Consider the following 19,751-nt stretch of genomic DNA (forward strand, 5'->3'; position numbering starts at 1 on the left):
TGAATGCAGCACTGAGGGCGATCCCTACCGTAACGATCACAGAAACCAATGAGCTGATATACGCTTCAGCATCAGTGATCCTGGACGACTCTGGGCTATAAGAGCAACCATGGAAGCCATGAGATACGTTACCCACCATGGAAAAGACGGTTGGAGGCTAAGATCAAAGCGGCCCGGAAAGATGTGAGTCAATTGACGGAGGCCCAGAGAGGTGTGATGAGAAGGCCGATACCCGAGAGGTACATCCAGATGACCATACCTGAAGCACTCGAAACTGCCAAACAAAGGCTCCAAGCCTTGTCCAGTCGCCTAAAGCGGTACACGAAAGAGAATGAGGCCAGACGAATAAACAGGCTGTTCGCAACACAACCTGCGAAAGTGTACGCTCAGTGGCAGGGTCCTAACAACAGAGCTGACCCACCAAGACTGGAAACTGAAAGGTACTGGAAAGGCATATGGGAGAAGGAGGTTGCACATAACAGCAGTGCACAATGGCTGGTGACCCTGAGAGAGGAGCACAGTAACCTCCCTGAACAGAACCCAGTTACCATAACAGTGGCATATATACAATGCACTCCGCTTAATAGAACACCGGTTAATAGAGTAATCCGCTTAATAGAGCAAAAGGCTCTGGAACAGATTTGCCTAATGCAATTTCCTATAAAGATACTCCGCTTAGTAGAACAGATCTCCGCTTAATAGAACAGGCCGTAAGCAATGAACATTGTAAACTAGTGGTTTTCGAAGTGTAGCTATCGCGTCCTCCCATGATGGTCCCTCTTCCATCGCCTCATCTTCTGTTCCTCATTCTCTGAGACATTTTCTGAGTACGTCATCCGTTGGAGCCTTCTCCTTGATGTATTCATGGAGCTTGGATGTTTCATCCTGGACAGTGGCTCTCACACTCACTAGTCCCCGGCCTCCTTCCTTTCGGCTTGCGTACAGTCTCAGGGTGCTGGATTTGGGATGGAACCCTCCATGCATGGTTAGGAGCTTTCGGGTCTTAACGTCCGTGGTCTGAATCTCTTCCTTTGGCCACCTTATTATTCCTGCAGGGTATCTGATCACTGGCAGGGCATTGCTGTTTATTGCCCGGGTCTTATTCTTGCCATTGAGCTGGCTTCTTAGGACTTGCCTCACTCGCTGGAGGTATTTGGCCGTAGCCGCTTTCCTTGTTGCCAGTTCGAGGTTGCCATTGGCTTGTGGTATACCAAGGTACTTGTAGCTGTCCTCAATGTCTGCTATTGTTCCTTCAGGGAGTGAGACACCTTCAGTGCGCACTACCTTTCCTCTCTTAGTCACCATCCGACTACGTTTCTCAAGCCCGAATGACACCCCGATGTCGTTGCTGTAGATCCTGGTTGTGTGGATCAGGGAATCTATGTCCCTTTCGCTCTTAGCATACAGCTTTATGTCATCCATATAGAGGAGGTGACTGATCGTAGCTCCATTTCTGACGCGGTATCCATAGCCTGTCTTGGTGATTACTTGGCTTAGGGGGTTCAGTCCTATGCAGAACAGCAGTGGGAAGAGTGCATCACCTTGGTATATTTCACATTTGATGGACACTTGGGTAAGTGGCTTGCCATTGGCTTCAAGTGTGGTTTTCCACATCCTCATCGAGTTCGCAACGAAAGCTCTTAGGGTCCTGTTCAGCTTATACAACTCCAAGCATTCAGTGATCCATGTATGTGGCATCGAGTCATAGGCTTTCTTGTAATCAATCCAAGCTGTGCACAGGTTGGTACGTCGGGACCTGCAGTCTTGTGCGACTGTTCTGTCAACCAGGAGCTGATGTTTGGCTCCTTTGGTATCTCTACCATATATATATCTATATACCATACCATACCATATATATATCACATATGTATATATATATATATATATATATATATATATATATATATATATATATATATATATATATATATACACACAGCCAAACCTCGGTTTTGTCCATAATCTGTCAGCGTCACTTCTTCGTCTACCAGAGGAAGTGTCATTTCCTCGTGTAAGGAAGGCGAGAGGAGTTCAGTGGTGCATTCATGTGCAATCAGTTTGCGCTCAGTTTGTTCCAGGGACTTCAGGGTAGTAACACTGGCTTTGTGCTCTTTTTTTGGTCACGGTTGATGCTTGGTTGAACATGCGGACGCCACAGAATGTCTAGCTGTCCTTACTTGTTTTAAGGGGCTCAAGACTAACTCTGGTCAGACAAACACACGGCCTTCTGCATCTCACTGCATCGTGACTGATTAAGTTTAGTTGTGCAGTATTCCTCCAACACAAATATTTCGAGACCTGGCACTTTCAATGAAAACTGAGTACTGCATTATAAAAAAAAAAAATCCCACCCCATTCACCTATGTACCCAATGTTACTGAGCAATACTTGAAGCTCAAACTTCTCTATTTCATTGTCACACATTACTGGCCTCACTGGGATTCTCACTCATTCTCATAATGTAGATTTCTGAATGAGCAAAATTCTAAACATTGATTACCGAGAAGATGTTACACAACGATTAATGAAGATAATACAAAAGAATGGAATAAAGCTGATAGAACTCGGCAAGGTAGAAAGACGAAAGTACAGCAGGGAGCTTGTTGACTCGAAAAACAGTAATTGAAATACTGTAAAGTTCTGTCTAAACTTCTGCTGGAACTTTTCCTTTTATATCGACTATAGCGCTCCAGACATTACGTGACTGATCCCTGCGTGCATTTGTATACGCAGTCATGCAGGCAGTATAGTCGCAGTGGCAGTCGAAGGATTTACAATGGAGCGCACTGATACAATTTGTGTATATGAGTCAACATTCCATCTAAGAGAATTTCCATCTCACTTTGACGAAAAGGAAATTGGATACGTTTGCAAAATGGAAAGGCTGAATTTCGGGAAAATGTTCCAGATCCCAGATATCTGCAGTTATCTTATTGAGTTTCCCTCTCATGACGCTGGTAAACCGGTAGTTTATGGGCTTGTGTACTTCATCTTTGAGACAAGTATAATGCTACTGGCTATAACGCCTTGGAGCCAGAGGTTACTGAGTTGGTAGATGGGGAGCACCGCAGGCAGGTTTCATCTGCAAAAGTCTGGCGGATTTTGATCTCTTTTTCCTTTTCTTTCCTTCTTTATTTTCTTATATAATCATAATACTGTATATACATATAGGTATATTTTTAAATCCAAGCAAGATGAAGTGGCGGGTGGCCCTGGTCCTCTCTCTTGCGGCCTCCCCAGCACATTTAATAGTACATCAGTACTATACAATCAAGTTACCTTGTACATTGACATTAAATGAGTCAGTAATTCAGTCATCTGATATGAAGTGATTGCTACATTGGCGATAATTGCCACTATGAAAAGGATCCCACTTCTCCTTCTTGTTTCTGGCTTTTTAATGGCTGCTCTCCATTCAGAACGTCTTTTTTTTGTAGCCTGTGGAATGCTCGTTCCTTCTTTTGTCTCCTCTTAGTGTGGCACCCTTGTGCACAGCAGTTGTCTATCGTTGTTCAAGTGTGGCGTTCATCTTTACACAAACTACCGGCACCTCTTCTATATTCTCAAGGTGCCGTTGTTTACATTTGGCGCAGTGCATTGAAGGCTGCTTGATGATGATGTCTGGAGATTCATACTACCATTAACTACCAGAGGATTTCCTCAGTTAAGACTGAGCGCAGGTGCCTAGCCTAAACAATGTGTTGGCATTTTCCTATACAGTCAAGCCTCGTTACAACGTACCTGGAGAGACATAACAAATTTACGTTATAATTAGAGCTGTCAGTTTAGTGCGTTTTTATTGGCATTAATTTAAATGAATTTTAACGGGATTCAATTTTTTCTCGCGAGATTAACGTGGCACACATCACAGCGGATGTTACATTGCTCTATAAATAAAACAGAAACAAAACAACAAGCGTGCTACACAGGTCCATGCACGTTTGTTTTGCCAGCCACGGCAGCGCGAGACACCGAAAACGGATGCTTAAAGTGTTTATGAATGGACAGTTTACGTCTAAAAAGTTGCCAGATAGTTCCACAGACAACACCAAAGTTACCCGTATGTTTTGCAGTTGTAAACTGAGCCATCATCATAGCACGTCGAGTATGAAATGCCACTTAATGGCCAAGCACACAGCTGACTCCGCCCCCTCGTCTTAGACAGATAATTATGGATCATTTCAAAGCGGAGAAAATAGATAACACGACGAAGAACATATTTGCTGAAGCCATAGCTAAATGTATGGCTACTACATGCAAGCCTGTCAACATTGTCCGCAACTCGACTCAAGCTGAAATCATTCGCATTGCTTCTAACGACTCCACTACGGATTGCCAGCTAGAGCTTCCATTACAAGCTGTGTAGAGATTGTACGTAGCGGAGAAGGCTAAGGGACATCAAGCGGGAGAAGACACTGTTTCGGTAGAGAAATAAGAGACTAGGTTGATGATCCTCTGGTGAATAAAGAGCAGACATTCTGTTGAGTTTGATGTATGTCGAATACAATGTATGCCACTGATGCGATTGTTACTTGTTTGGAAATATTTTGTGTGGAAGGTTACAGTGTTCCGTGGCCATATAAATAAAGCGGGTGGAGCTTCTCTGTGTTCGTCTGACAGTGACGGCGCGCTGAGGCACGTCGAGAGTTCAGCGTTGCAGTGGTAGTGACCTAGCAAACACTGAAAATAAAACGTCTAGTATTGTCATCGAGCCAAGTGGAGGAAATTCAGAAACGATAAAAACTGCGTAAGTAATCATGATTAATTTTTTGTGAATTTGAGTTCATTTTGACAGTTGCATTTTTAATTAGATTAAATATTTTAATTGTTTGACAGCTCTAGTTATAATGGTAGTGCGTTGTAAACATTTCCAATAAAATGGCCACCAACTACTATGTATAATATGCAGTAGTGTGCATGTTTCTAGAACGTAAAAGAACATAAACATATTATATAACATAAACATGTCAATTACAAATGCAGTATGAAGAAAGCAGCTTCAGATCATCTTTCAGGTCTTTTCACTATTTCGTGGGAAAAAATCTGGTCGTTATACTGAAGTTTACATTATAAAGGTGTTCATTAACAAAATCAGCAAATAGAAAATGATTAATATGAATTTGGAACTTTGAAATGTGAACTTTATGGGGTGAAAATGTTGTAAACGGGGGAATGTTGAAAAGAGGTTCGACTGTACTGTATGTGACTACACGGTCTTAATCGATTTTAACTGGTCCAATAGTGCAAAGGGAGTAAATAGATAGGAACAGGTGCAGAGCATTCAGCTTGGGAAAGTTACAGCAATAAAACAGTGTAATTATTTGCCACAGGGTTCTAAATCGAATACACACACCACCTTTTCCACCTGTCTTGGAGCTGCTGTAGTCAAACTCTGACCTGTTCTTCACCCCAAGTACCAACCGGCTCTCAATCAATGGATATGATTCAAAAGGTTAATCGAAAAATAAAATTCCTGAATAGTAAACTCATAACACACATTGTTATTTATGTACATGAAGAGGTTTGTCGTACTTCACAAATGTATTATGTACATGGAGAGGCATTCCGGAACTGGCTATTGTTATTGTAATTCAGGAATTTCAAATTAGTCAGTCTTATCATTAGAAATTCTTAAAGATGTCAAATAATAGTTTTTTCAATGTATTTATTTATTTATTGCTGCTTTTACTTACTTAACTTACTTAAACCTTACTACAAAAAGAAACTGAGCTATAATTAAAAAAAAAAGTGAATTCAGCTTGACATTCCTGATTCCACTTCAAAATACTCAAGGTCAAGAGTTTACTCAATATGAGAGGCTGAATTCAAGCACTTCATGTTTCTTGATGGCCTCTTGTTTTTTATTTTATTTTTATTTATTTTTTTATGGGTGGTCATAATTTTACATGTATGTATAGAATGCGTAAAGTACATACACGACTCACAAAAAGTTAAGGATATTTGGCTTTTGGGTGGAACTTCAGGATGAGCCTAAAATGCATTCAAACCTTTACAGGTGAACTTAATGCAACCTTCTCTAAGCTTTTAAATGCACATGTCCAACTGTTAAATATGTTCGTACTTTTTGCACAAGTTGCTGTTCTCCAATGAGAAGCTAAATGGCAAAATTCACAACAGGTGTTTGATCCTTGAATCGACCAATAAATGTCCTAGGTTCAATTAGAGCAGTTGTCCTCATCATGCTGTTCACATTTTGACATTAGACCAAGACGGGTGGCACATTCGACCACTTGTTAGCACGTCCGCCTCACAGTGCAGAGGTCCAGGGTTCAATTCCAGCTTCAGCCTTCCTGTGTAACATTTGCATGTTCTCCCCGTGCCTGCGTGGGTTTTCTCCAGGTACTCCGGTTTCCTCCCACATTCCCAAAACATGCGTAGCAGGTTAATGGAACACCCGAAATTGTCCCTAGGTGTGATCGTGACCGTAGATGGTTGCAACCAGTGCACCCCGCCTAATGCCCGAAGACATCTGAGACAGGCTCCAGCACATCCCACGAACATTGTAAGGATAAACAGAGCGGAAAATGGATGGATGGATAAACCGAGCACCTAACAATGGACTTACAGTACCCTGCCATTGTGATGCTTCAAACAGGACGTTCTCAGATGGAAGTTGCCATCAAGCTTAGAGTGGCACAGAGTGTCATCAGCAGGTTGCAACATCGACACTGAGAGACTGGAAGAGTCACAGAAAGATGTAGAAGTGGACATCCTTTTGGCCACATCCCATTCTGATGACCGCTACATTGTGAACAATGCCCTGAGAAACCAGATGATGAATGCCACTCACCTCCATTCACATTGAAGGGAGGTGTGAGGCACCCATGTCAGACGATATGTGCAACATATATCACCGATGAAATTTCTTTCCTCTCAACCACAGGAGAGAGAGGAGCCGTTGCGAGTGCCCGCGCCACCAACAACAGAACAGTTTACATGATATGACATAATAATACAACACAACACATTAGACAGACAGTCATGGAGACGTCAAGGAAAGCGCTATGTATCAGCCACCGTTGTCATCAGATGACATTTTGTTGGTGGCAGGTGTGTCCAGTCGGTACAGAACTGCCCTACACTTTGTGAAAGGTACAGTGACAAGCCCGTACTGACTGACTAACAATATTAATGCAGTAGTTGTGCCCCAATGGCTGTTGGAGACTGGTGTACCTCAAATGAAATGGCTTGCAATCTTTCCAGACCTGACTCCTTTTGAAAGCCTGTGGGATCAGCCGAGTTGCCGTGTAGAGGTTTGAAACTCTGGACCCCAGAACCTCAATGACCCGAGGGCTGTCCTTCAAGAAGAGTGAGGATGCCATGCCTCAGCAGAAAATCTCGACTTGTGAACAGCATGAGACATCGTTGTCAAGCCTTAATTGATGCTCAAGGGCACATAACAAATTATTGATATGATGACGTTTTTTATTGTGGTGTACCCACCATTGAAGTTAACTTTTATTTCAATTAATTGTTTGGGATGATGAAATCACCACTGCATCCTTCTACTGTACTACTACTACTGTAAATGCCCTACTGTCATGTGATACGATATGCTCCGGTGTGAAGTTTTTACATTTTCTATCAATTTCACCTGAAAGACAGATATCTAATATATATAACTTTTTGTGAGTAGTTTAGACACATATAGTACAACTTATCAGTATTAGTTCTTTGCATCAAGTATGGTATACAAAAATGGAAATGACATCTATGGGTGCTTTCATTCAATCAGTTCAATTAAATGTTCCTCCTTAGCAGATTTGGTTGAAATGTAGGCTTTACCCTCTAGTCACCCCTTTCTTAACTCTCAGCCATCAGTGTATAGTTTGAGAATACAAGTGCCAATAAGCACTTTATTTCACGGCAGAAATCTTGAAGCAGATTATCATCTCTCATGCCAGACTGAACTGTGTTTTGAATCAGCTGCTGCTGAGGTATCCCAGAATCCCAGGATGACCCCCCCACCCCTCCTTCCCCCCTTATGAAAATCAAGTATTAATAGCTTGAAATTGCACCCAAATGGCTATTGTGCAGGCGCACCAGAAAAGTGGTTTGTTTTTTCTTTCCATTGTAATCATTAGCAGTTTGGCAAATGTTCTTGGACACGGTTCAGACATATTCACTTGCAGCGTGTTGAAATGTGGAAAGTGTGCGACAGCAAGTAAATCTACACATCTTTTTTGAAGCTGGTTTTGAAGCTCAATTTGACATAAATCTGGCACAGAAAGTATCACTGATTTTCTGTCTGTGCAGGTGTGCAGAGGGAATTGGAGGACACTGTAGGCTATCCTTTGAGCTAATTTGATCAAAACTGAGATGCTTTTGAAGGCGAAAAGTTTTGAAGGAACCTTTACACGGCCGTTGAGCCTTTTCTGCGAGTCTCATCGGCCTAAAATGGGTTCTACTGTTATACTGGAAGGGCCGCCCACCCAAATGTGGCATGTGACAATGTGTGTGCCATCACGGTCTCAAGTGAAATCAATTAGCAAGTGTGCCAAAGGTGTCATAGAGAAGGGAGAAAGCAGAAGAAAGGTCACACCAAGGTAACGGTCTGCCTCAAGACACCTATTTCAACATGTTTATGCTGAAGAAGCCTAGGCTAACAAGGGTAACACATTTCAAGAAAATTATTTCCCCTGTCTGGATTACTCCTTAGCACAGAGGTGGGCAAACTACAGCCCACGTACCGTATTTTTCGGAGTATTAGTCACATTTTTTTTTCATAGTTTGGCTGAGGGTGCGATTTATACTCTGGAGCAATTCATGGGTCAAATTATTAACACATTATTACATCATTTCACATGTTATTTTCACATGTAACCACAAGAGGCTGCTCTAGACCTGTATTGATAAAATCACAAGGAGTCTGACGTAAGCGACACAGAAGAGGAAGCGTTGCATCTTCTACCTCCGGAGTGGGTGGAGTTGTTTTATAGTGACACAGAGGATGAAGATTTCATTGGATTTAATGATTTGGAGAGACTGATGGTTTAGTGAAATTCTTAGCATGTTTTGAACATACCAGGCACATTCTCAGTTCATTGTTTATGCGTCATGTAAGTTAGCATGTCGTACACTTATTCAGCTTGTTGTTTTTTTATTTTATTTTAATTTTAAATTGCCTTTCAAGATGGCATGTATGTTCTTGGTGTTGGATTTTATCAAATAAATTTCCCCCGAAATGCTACTTATACTTCAGTGCGACTTATGTACGTTTTTTCGTTCTTTATTATGCATTTTATGGTTGGTGCGACTTCTACTCAGGAGCGATTTATACTCCGGAAAATACGGTAGTTTGATACGGCCAGATCCGACGGGTTGGTCTTTTTAATCCGGCCCGCTGAAGGTTGGTACACAATTAAGGTTTCATGTGAATGAGTGCATTCATTTCATTTGGATTTGTAATGACAGGCATTTCAACGCCCGGTGGCTCAGTTACTTGACGTTGCAGAGCACAGGGAGGGAGGGGGAGATGGAGAGAGAGGGTGAGAGATAGAGGGAGAAATTTTATTACCACCTGCAGACCTCTGTCAAACAGAAATTCCTGAACTCAGTAAAAAAAAAAAAAAAACCTACAGGGTATATGCATTCAACTTTCTACTGCTATATTACATTAACGATTGATTCATAACAATGGAAGTTCCAGAAGCCATACGGAAGCCCGCAGTAGCACCAACTCCCGCTCGATACGACGGAATGTGTGTCTGCAGCGCCGCTATTTTCTATCATAGGATCCAAAATGGCGACATGCTCTTGATTGCAGTGAGTTTTAATGGAATTGTGAATGTTTTTAATTTCATTCATTTACATTTACGTCCTGTAGATCATGGCATCCAAACGAAGAGGAACAGGAATGATTGCGGAAGAGAAAGTGATATGCATCTGATTAAACGAAGCGGGTTACATAGTACAAAACATTGAGGAGTCGGAAAGACTCAAATTTAACAGACTTTGAAAAATAACGAAACGATTCTTGCTCAGTCCGATTATGGCAATTTCCATGCTCAGAGTGAATTGCTTGCGAGTGGTTTGACTGTTCATCATATTAAAAACTTTCTGCAAACTGGATCGCTAATAAGAGAGGAGGTGAGTTCCATAGCGCTAACTATGCACATCGAAGACTTCAAAGCATCCCGTAGCTGGCTTCGAAAGATCGTTGCACGACATCAGCTGAGCAATGCTGTCATGTGTGGTCGAGGGGAGGTAAAGTTAGAGACAGTGAGTGAGTAGAAACAAAAGCCAACAGGTCTCTTACTCGTCTTATTTTATAGCAAATAGTCCTAACTTTGTTATATTTTGTATGATTTTTATTTTTAATTTTTTTATATACTTCTATGCTGCAGTTTTTGGGCAATATATTGTTGCACTTTGCTGCTTGTGTTGTGACCCATGTATGTTGTTAACATACTTGGACATTCATACAGGACATACAGTAATCCATCATTTATCGCGGTTAATGGGGACCAAAACCCCCCGCGCTAAATGAAAATCCGCGACGTAGCGACCAATTAATATATACAGGTAAAAAAAAAAATGTAAGTCCGCATACTGTACTCCATGTAGATGATTTATATTTTATTTTTATGAATATGTATGAAAAAATCCGTGATGCACTGAATCCGCGATAAACAAACCGCGAAATAGCGAGGGATCACTGTATACACCATCATTGTTTCACTGTCCTCATTTTAAAAAAGTATGCTAATACTTTAATGCTTTTGTTCTGTTGATGTTTGGTAGGGACTGTCAACATATGCCATTTTTTTATATATACCGTATCTTATGCTGACCCGGCCCACCTGTCAAATTTTAGAAATCAATTTGGCCCCCAAGCGAAAAAGTTTGCCCACCCCTGCCTTAACATGTTTGAATGAGTAAGTTACTAGCAATCAACATAAGTTATGTAGCATGTCACGATTCCACAGGTGTTGGGTGTTGCACCCGTCAAGGTATATTGTTGAAACTCAGGCTGAGCAATAACGCAATTTCAATTTGTGATTGCGACACATGATCAAGATCAACTGAAAATACATTTGACAGAATGTTCGAATGAAAAAAAATGTGAATAAAATCTTGGCACTGAATGGCAAGCCTTTCTACAGGGTGCAGGAGGATGATAATATATGAAAATAAGAAAACCTTTATTTGTTTCACAATTGAGAAATTCACATTCTACAGCAGCAAAATTTGGAGCAAAGAAGTAGAAAAAAACATGACGTATTTGCATGCACAAATACATTAAAAAATGAACTGTACACAGTACAGAATTTAATATAAAATATAAGACATAAGCATATATGCAACTGCATATATGGTGCATGAGGTGGCTGCGCCATTTACAATGGGTGAGTGGCACACTGCAGTATGACATTAGATATGTGCTTCAATTTCAAACACGTGAGAAATGTTTAAAAAGTGGTTTGAGTGCTCACAGGAAACATTCTTCTTGTGCAGTTGGGAGTCTAGTCTGCTGACTGCTCATCTGCAGACTCGAAGTAGTTGCTGACCCTTCAAAAGTGTGTGATCGCTTAGAAATGTCCTTCATTTTCTTTTTTAAATAAAAGCACAAGTATAGGTACCATTCATGAGTTTGGGGTAACTTATCCTTATACACTGTTAGCAATAACAATAGCATTAAATTAATTAGAAATACAGTTCCAGACATTGTTATTGTAACAATAAAAGAGCATCGCCTTTCTTTAAAACACAGACTTTGTGAGTAACCCCAAACCTTTGACCAGTTGTATCAAGATGTAATAATGCAAAATATTAACTTTATATTATGTACTAATACAACTAACGCAAACTTAACGACAGGAATTCTATTCTCTCCCACGGTACTATATGTGTATTTGCGGCTCGTGAAGGACTAGGAAATGCTACTTTCTTCCGTTGAAGCTTCCTCAAATGTGCGAGATTGAGTTTCCAATCCACACGTTTATTTAATCATGCCGCATTGCTAACAGATGTCAGTGTGCAGCACCCAGCCCACTGAGCTTTCATCAGCACGTGTTGCTGCAATGAATACCCTCATTAGCAAGCAGTCAGGCACGGGGAGATGCTTCAAGAAAAGCCCCTTTTCATGTTCGATATACTGCAATCTCTGACCTGCTATCCAACTGAGAGTTTTCATACCACTAAGCCTGTACATGATTAGTCCAATTACACCCAGCGTGAGGATTAATTTAATATAGTGATTTAGTTGGGGTCAAAGAATGCTATTAAAGTATATAGATATTATACAGTAGACTGTATACTGGAAATGTCTACTATGTTTTCATTGCACAGTTTCTTAATCCTATGTACTACAGTGGTGGTATATGATTGCCCCACTGCAATGTGTTTGGCTGCCGTGTTGCTGGAACGATATGACGCACGGGTCATGACGCACTGCCGTAACCATGCACACCACCCTCTTGAGTGGTACTCATGTGATGAAAAAACAAAAAGTCAAATTGGTTCTGTCTTCATATATTGGCATTTAACTGTTACTAAACAGGTTGCGTGGTGGTCCAGTGGTTAGCGCGTCAACCTCACAGTGTAGATGTCGTGGATTCGATCCCGGCTCCGGCCTCCCTGTGTGGAGTTTGCACGTTCTCCCAAGGCCTGCGTGGGTTTTCTCAAGAAACTCCGGTTTCCTCCCACATTCCAAAAACATGCGTGGCATGTTGATTGAATACTCTGAATTGTCCCAAGGTATGTGTGAGAGTGTGAATGTTTATTTGTCGACATGTGCCCTGCAATTGGCTGGCAACCGGTTCAGGGTGTCCCACGCCAAGACAGCTGGGATAGGCTCCAGCACGCCCCCCGCCCCATATGGGGATAAAGCGGATCAGAAAACGGAATGGATGGAAGGACGTTACCAAACGGCTACAAATTATGAATTCAGGCTACTTAACAGGCCAATATATTTCGAAACACATTGAGTTGGGTAACCAGCTTAAAATTCTTTCTCATCCTATGCAACAAAACAGTTGACTGTGTGACTGAGGCAAGTGATCTTTTGCATGCTTCTGAAATAGGTTGAAAACTAGATTTAAGTTTGCTGAATGCTTAAATAGCATTAAATGTCACCAGCAAAGCAATAGAAACGGAATCAAATGTGAATGGAAAATGGTCACTGCTGTGATTGACTGACGGTTGAGGCCCACGCCCTAATCACATTTTCTAACACAGGTGTAACATGGCGAATACTGAAATCATTTCAAACAGGCTCAATTCAAACTCAATAAAATAGAAATGTCTACCGGCAGCATGGCACAATAATGTCATTCAGTTTTAATATTGGATTCATGTGATATGGTGGTTAATTCAAATGCAATTGCATGGGGATGTTATGTTATGTGTTCTCTTGGATTATTTTTTTGTGTTATGTTCACGGTTCAGGAAAGCGCTTCGTTACAGCTGTTGTGAAAATGCTACATAAATAAAGATATATTCTGTTGCATTATTGTTCATGTGGTTACATACTTAAAAACTGCATCAAAACAATTCATATGACCTGGAAACGAGGCTTCCTGAATACTTCTGCTTGTACAAATTGGGCAGAGTGGCATTGAATTACGTGTGTGTGTGTGTGTGTGTGTGTGTGTGTGTGTGTGTGTGTGTGTGTGTGTGAGAGAGTTGACAAAAAGGCAAGAGAATGTGAAGTCAAAACAGGTGTTTGTCTTTTTCATAATTGCTGCAGGAGTACACTTTTTCAGCATGTGAGCTACATGTAAAATGATCAAGTCCAAATGATCTAAGATATTATTATAAGATTTTCTCTTCTTTCTTATTTCTACCCACATTCTTGCTGCTGGAGGCTGTAAATTTCCCCAGTGCGGGACAAATAAAGGATATCTTAATATGTAGTTATCTATTCATTTAATTATATAGTTCCTTTTTTGTTGGTTTTTTTACAGTGCATTGTGTCCTCAATCCTGATTGGCTAAGGGGTTGTACGTCAATGGTGCCCATTTTAATGCGCTCATCAACATGGAATCATGAATCAATTTTCTATGTGAAAAATGCAAATATTTACTGAAATAACAATTTCGATTTTCAATTTTACATGAACATTTTTCACTTGGAGCAGTTATTCACACATAATCTTACACACAATATTACTGTCCATCAACAACAGTGAAAACAATATTTTGTCACACAACAGCTGCTTTAACAGCTCTTTTTATGGAATCAAAACAGAGCAATATAACATTATAAAGTGCACATCTAAGGTAAACTAGTACTCAGCCTATAGTGGCTTTAAGCCATCGTTGCATACTTCGTTTTTCTCAAGTTTGCTTTGAACACAGCAGTCAGGCTATGTAGATTCTGTTGCTCCTTCTTGCACGGAAGTCTCTCTACGGTTTTGTGTAGACATCATTTCGGATGACTACACTGGAGACGTTTTATTTTCAGTGTGGTCGCTAACTACTGCACTGCTAAACTCTTGCTGTCAGACGAACACAGAGAAGCGCCACCCGCTTTATTTATATGGACACGGAACACTGTAACCTTCCACACAAAATAGTTCCAAACAAGCAACAATCGCGTCAGTGGCATATCGTATTCGACAGGCTACCTGCTCTTTAATCACCAGAGGCTCATCAACCTAGTCTCTTATTTCTCTCCCGAAACAGTGTCTTCTCCCGCTTGGTGTACCTTAGCCTTCTCCGCGACGTACAATCTCTGTACACAGCTTGTAATGGAGGCTCTCGCTGGCAATCCGTAGTGGAGTCATTCGATGCAATGCGAATGATTTCAGCTTGAGTGGAGCTGTGGACAATGTTGACAGGCTTGCATGCAGTAGCCATACATTTAGCTATGGCTTCAGCAAATTTGTTCTTTGTCATGTCATCCATTTTCTTCGCTTTGAAAGGATCCATAGCTGTCTGTCTGAGACGAGGGGGCGGAGCATTCACGTCAGCTGTGTGCTTGGCCATTAAGTGGTATTTCAGACTCGATGTGCGAAAAGTTACTGTCTTTAGAAACCAAAGATCATGTCCGAAATCATGGGGTGCTGATCGACTCATACCTGACTTTCAGCAATCGTATCAAACCAATCCCTAAAACAGCCTTTTACCAGATGAAAAACATATCCAGATTGAAAGGTTGCATCTTCCAAGAAGACCAGGAGAAACTTATCCAGGCTTTTATCTTCAGAAGACTTGATTATTGTCACGGTCTTCTTACTGGACTCACTCAAAAGAGCATCAAACAGGTGCAGCTCATTTAGAATGCTGCAGCCCGTAATCTGACCACAACAAAGAAATCACAACATATTATTCCAATCAGAAAGGCTTTACATTGCTGGCTCCCAGTTAGCTGTGGAATAGATTTTAAAATTTTTCTACTAGTCTCTAAATAACTGAGTGGTTTTGTCCTGCATACATTAAAGAAATGCTAATTGAATATAAACCCAGTTGGGTTCTAAAGTTTGCCGACTTGAGTCAATTCATGCACCCCACAGTTCAAAGTAAACATGGTTAAGCTGCATTTAGCTGTTATGCTGCATACAAATGGAATAAGATGTCGACAGAAGTAAATTCAGGCTTGAGTTTAAACTCAGCTTTTAATTCAAGTCCTCTCAACATTGTTAAATCATTTCCTCTTTTAATAATAATAATAATAATATAATAATAATATATAAGCACCTTTCAAGGCACCCAAGGACACTTTACAATAACAAAAATCACAAAACAATACTTTTAGTTATTTTTGAAATCTACTATTTTGTTTTCCTTCACTTTTAGATTTTTGTGTTCATGTGTTTAAATTGTGTCAATGTTAGATTATGGACAGTTTTGTAAGCTAATTTTGTTTTCTTTGCATTGCTTCTTAATGGTTGTGTTTATAAATCCTGGTAGGTGTTGTATCTTTGTGAAAAACACATCGAGTGTCCTGGTGTATGATAATAATACTTGCCTTGCCTTGCCTCTCCTTAAAGAGCATCCCTGCTTTAGAGGATCCAAAGACAACTTTTAATCAATCTGTGATTTTAAAAGAAGCATGTTGCCATTTGGAGATCCTTAGCTACAGTCTGCTGAACTTCACCAATAGAGGGCAGTACTGCTGAGACTACAGTGACAAACGTGCAGATCCCCCTCAAACACACAAATCACAAATCAATCTGTTGTTTCAGGAGAGTTATTAAAAGAGTTGTTTTTCGGGAAGACATATAGTTGTTGAACAAAGCAAGTTTAACAAATGATGCCAGGATGTGTCTTGTAACTACAGAGAGAGACAGGGGAGGTGGCGGTAAATTATGACACACACATGACCCGCTGCTGCATTCAAAGCCAAAGCAATTCATACTGGCGATTAAGACCATCACCATTCATCTACGTGAGCTTGACTTTGGGAGGGAAGTAGCGGGATCACAGTTTGAGTTATGGATCTTTATACATTTAGATGCAAGAAGTTCAAGTGAAAAAAAAAAAAAAAAAAGATTAATTGGCAGAAGCCTGACCAGCTGGGTGAAACTAACCAGACTTGGCACTGTGGCTCACCGAGGAAATTTATCAAAACAATAACTCCACCACATATGTTTTTACTGCTTTTCTTTCTCCCCTTTCACCTTTTGGAAGGTTTTACTCTGTGGAAGCTTTGCAAGGAGCACGTTAGTCACACAGTCTACTTTAGGAACACTGTACTTGCCACTAAAACACAATCATTTATCCTTCGTTACGTTTGTCTCTTCTTCACTTGCTTATTAGGTCTGTGTCAGTGATAAAGTACTCATTTGACATTGGTTTTTGGTAAGAATTTTACAATATTGTGAGGACAAAAAAAGATGAAGCGTCGATTTTTTGAACTGCCATGTTAATCTTTTAAATTACCTAATGGAACTGAACTTAAGATAAGATATCCTTTATATGTCCCACACTGTGGAAATTTACAGTCTACAGCAGCAAGATTGTGGGTAGAAAGAAGAAAGAAGAAAAACATAGCATCAACATCTAAAAATCCAAATCAAAATTTTCGATATTCTGAGATTATTCCTGTTCATTTTTGAACTCCATGTGTCTGTTAGCCTCTTCAGATGCTGGTCACTCACATGGTTTTGTTTAAAGATGTTCCCATGAGCTAACACAATGGCAGTCCATACTTAAAAAATGCGCTGAAATCAGGATTTAGATATTTCTTTCAAAATAAAATGAATGTAAGATGTGAGTTACTGTGGTAGTCTGATTTTGACAAGAACGTAATCATAACAGAGTGTAATGCAGTGCACGGTTGCATGAGTTACAAGTGGGCCCTGTTGCATATTTCTTTTTCTATTGTTTAGGCACAGGCACAGGCACAGGCTTACAAAATAGATCACCTTAAAATATATAATTATTGAATATGCATTCAGGGATTCTTTGCATCGTATCTGGGAATTGCTATGATGTGGTGTGACGTATTCTCTGAGTTTTAAGCTTGGCAATGCTGTCTTGCAGTTTCCTTCTCGCTTATCCTGGCCATGGTTTCCAGGTGCCCGAGCCTATCCCAACTGACTTCAAAGCGAAATTTTTACCATACCATGGACTGGGCACCAGCCAATCATTTTTAACGTGTCCCAGTATTGACTCATCCATCCATCCATCTTCTACCGCTTATCCGGGGCCGGGTTGCGGGGGCAACAGCTTTAGCAGGGAAGCCCAGGCTTCCCTCACCCTAGCTACTTCTTCCAGCTCTCCCCGGGGGATCCCGAGGCGTTCCCAGGCCAGCTGGGTGACATAGTCTCTCCAGTGTGTCCTGGGTCTTCCCCGGGGTCTCCTCCCGGTGGGACATGCCCGGAACACCTCACCAGGGAGGCGTTCAGGAGGCATCCGAATCAGATGTCCAAGCCACCTCATCTGGCTCCTCTCGATGTGGAGGAGAAGCGGCTCGACTCGGAGCCCCTCCCGGATGACCGAGCTTCTCACCTTATCTCTAAGGGAGAGCCCGGACACCCTGCGGAGAAAACTCATTTCGGCCGCTTGTATCCGGGATCTTGTTCTTTCCTTGTTCTTGCCCCACCTCCAGGCCTGGCTCCAGAGGGGGGCCCCGGTGACCCGTGTCCGGGCAAGGGAAACTGAGTACCATCGATTTTATTTTTCATAAGGGGCTTTGTGAGCCATGCTTTGTCTGGTCCCTCACCTAGGCCCTGTTTGCCATGGGTGACCCTGCCAGGGGCATAAAGCCCCAGGCAACTTAGCTCCTAGGATCATTGGGACACACAAACCCCTCCCCCACGGTAAGATCTTACTCATCCTAACCCAAACCTGTCTTTTGTGGTCGAGATTGGCGCTTCAGATGGGAGTGGTACTGTCCTAGTGTTCTCCGGTTGACCAGAGACTCAACGAAGCAAGGAACCTTTCACCGTCAAGGAACCTCTCACCTTTTCACTCACGTCAGTCATGATGGGCTCTGCTCTTCACTAGATTCAACTTCACACTGACTTGCCGCAAGAGCTCAAGATACCAGAAACCAGACACTCTCTCATGGATCCATGCCCCCGTAGATGAATAGATGAGACCAGGTCTGAGATTATCCTGCCCAGCCAGTGCATTGTGGGAATGATCCAATTGGAGGTCGAACAGCAAATCCATGACACATTAAATTATATGCCAATCCCAGAATGACATTAAGAATTACAAGAGAGCCTGCTCAGCAAGATGTGGCAAGTCTTTGTGACGACCTCCGGCGGGATTGCTTCAACCACTGCCGTCGCACCCCTGGTCTCATGTCACTGGTCTACTTATTTCTAGGGGAAGTCGGTTCTACTGTGTTAGACCAATTTTTTAAATTTGCTCATTTTGTGGCCCTACCCAAGCTTCCATCATCATTCAAAACCGCTCAACTACTTGTCCGTCACATATTCCGACTCCATCGTCTCCAATCGGGGACATGCACCTGCACTGAAAAATAAAATATTGATATTACAAAATATTTAGCCAGACTTGATGTGTGTGCAATGTTTCATGAGTTTTTGTGCATGTTTTGACCCTCAAAGTCAGTGTTTTCTTGGCGAACTGGCTGATCAGAAACTTGGTGTTGGGGTGCTGGCTTGTGAGAATACAGGTACACCTGAATGAAAGTTTTGTCTGCTATTGTTCCTTCAGGGAGTGAGACCCCTTCAGTGCGGACTACCTTTCCTCTCTTAGTCACCATCCGACTACGTTTCTCAAGCCCGAATGACACCCCGATGTCGTTGCTGTAGATCCCGGTTGTGTGGATCAGGGAATCTATGTCCCTTTCGCTCTTAGCATACAGCTTTATGTCATCCATGTAGAGGAGGTGACTGATTGTAGCTCCATTTCTGAGGCGGTATCCATAGCCTGTCTTGGTGATTACTTGGCTTAGGGGGTTCAGTCCTATGCAGAACAGCAGTGGGGAGAGTGCATCACCTTGGTATATGCCACATTTGATGGACACTTGGGTAAGTGGCTTGCCATTGGCTTCAAGTGTGGGTTTCCACATCCTCATCGAGTTCGCAACAAAGGCTCTTAGGGTCCTGTTCACCGTATACAACTCCAAGCATTCAGTGATTCATGTATGTGGCATCGAGTCATAGGCTTTCTTGTAATCAATCCAGGCTGTGCACAGGTTGGTACGTCGGGACCTGCAGTCTTCTGCGACTGTTCTGTCAACCAGGAGCTGATGTTTGGCTCCTTTGGTATCTCTACCAATGCCCTTCTGTGCTTCGTTCATGTATTGATCCATGTATCCACTTATCTTAGCCGCAATGATGCCTGACATGAGCTTCCATGTTGTGG

This window comes from Hippocampus zosterae, chromosome 5, assembly GCF_025434085.1.
Source record: "Hippocampus zosterae strain Florida chromosome 5, ASM2543408v3, whole genome shotgun sequence".
In the NCBI taxonomy this organism is placed as follows: Eukaryota; Metazoa; Chordata; class Actinopteri; order Syngnathiformes; family Syngnathidae; genus Hippocampus; species Hippocampus zosterae.